Raw genomic sequence first — 1,578 nt, 5'->3', positions numbered from 1 at the left:
TGTTAATTCACAGTTAGACAGTTCATTCCCAAATACTCTAGGGCCGGTGTCTTGATGTGTCCAAAAGCCGGGGTGGTCGGCCCCGGAAGCTGTGCCTCAGAAAAGTTGACTTGTGTTGCCCACAGGATCCGAGCCACCGACATCTGGGAATCCTCCCGAAGCTGCCTCGGGAGAAGCACCCCAGGCAGGAGTCCAGTTGAGTTGTTCCGATGAGTCCAGGGAGGGGCCGAGCCCTTCAAGCCTTTTGTGCAAATCCCCAGAGCCCCAAGGAACAAAAGACCACGCGCAAGGCGGGGGACCGGCGTCGAGAACCCGGTCCAAATGTGCAAAGTTCCGTTCATCGGATACGCTACCCCATGTTGGATATTTTCACGTCATGAGCGGTTGTAAAGGGAATGTGAATCAGAATCGTGTTCATCGAATGACGGGTCATATATTTTTTTACTTCGCTCGCCCTTGCAGAGTTTTGTTATTCTGTTATCAAACTTTGTTCCGCCCTACTCTTGATTGCGTGTTGTTCTGCGGGATGTTGCTCTGCCGTAACAAACGTGATGTTGCTAAATATTATCCAGGACGGCTATCTTTTTAAAGAGAGCGGGGGGTGATGGAGCGTAGCAGCGCTGACTGGTGGCCAGAAGCAGCAATTGCGGGTGTACCCACCCAAGGGGAGACAGTATACATGGGAAAGTCCACAAGTGGAAGAACTCGGCCAAGCGTCATGGAAGGGACCCATCTTTGAGCTCCCAGAACCAGCTAGAAGGTGGCAAAGGCAGGGCCGGGCCCCGCTGGAAGCATATAAGGGGGTGAGCGAGGAAGCTCGGCTGTCCGTGGGAATTGGGGTCGTCTCGCCATGGAAGTCGTCATCGCCATCGTCGCTGCCGTCATTGTCATCGCCCGACGTCGCCACTGCTGGATAGTCAGCCAGCTATCCAGGCATTTATCGCCATCGAGCTATATGGTCAGCGTCACATTATGTGCTCAGTAAGTTGTGCAGTGTGAGTACAAATGTAAAGGTGCTAACTACTCACTGTTCGGTAACCTGCATTGCCACCAGCTATCAAAGGGGCAGTGCAGCGTTACCTCTCTGTGTGAATAACGGTTGGGGTCAGACGAGGTGAAGTGGATCACAGTCACAGTTTGGTAAGAACCAATCAGACAGTTCCACGTGGGAATGTGGGATTGGTTAGACCTGGCCACAAACGGGTATAAGAAGGGTGAGTGCGGAAAGCGAGGGGAGTTCTGACCCCCTACACGAAGACCGGGCAGAAGATAGCCAGGACCCTGGACCCGGCCTTCCAGCCCTTCTGAGGGCTAAGGCTCGGCGTATCCAGCGGTCAAGACCCACCGGGCCAGCGGTGGGTCAGATATCCTCCCCTAGGTCCCAGCCGGAGGACTCTAGGATAGCGGTAGACTTGAGAGTAAGTCCCGCCAGGACAGGAGGCTGTACCTCCTTAGGTTAGCAAGAGATCCGTGTGTAGGTCCCGCTAAGTCCGGAGGCTGTACCTTCTTAGGGTAACGGGTGAGGGGACCATATACCCTTTGTGTGTTAGGGAGTGTATCAGAGGACAATAAACAGAG

This window comes from Petromyzon marinus, chromosome 64 (genome assembly GCF_048934315.1).
Source record: "Petromyzon marinus isolate PM22_M1 ecotype Great Lakes invasive population chromosome 64, UKy_Petmar_22M1.pri1.0, whole genome shotgun sequence".
Classification (NCBI taxonomy): Eukaryota; Metazoa; Chordata; class Hyperoartia; order Petromyzontiformes; family Petromyzontidae; genus Petromyzon; species Petromyzon marinus.
This window is presented reverse-complemented; position numbering follows the sequence as displayed.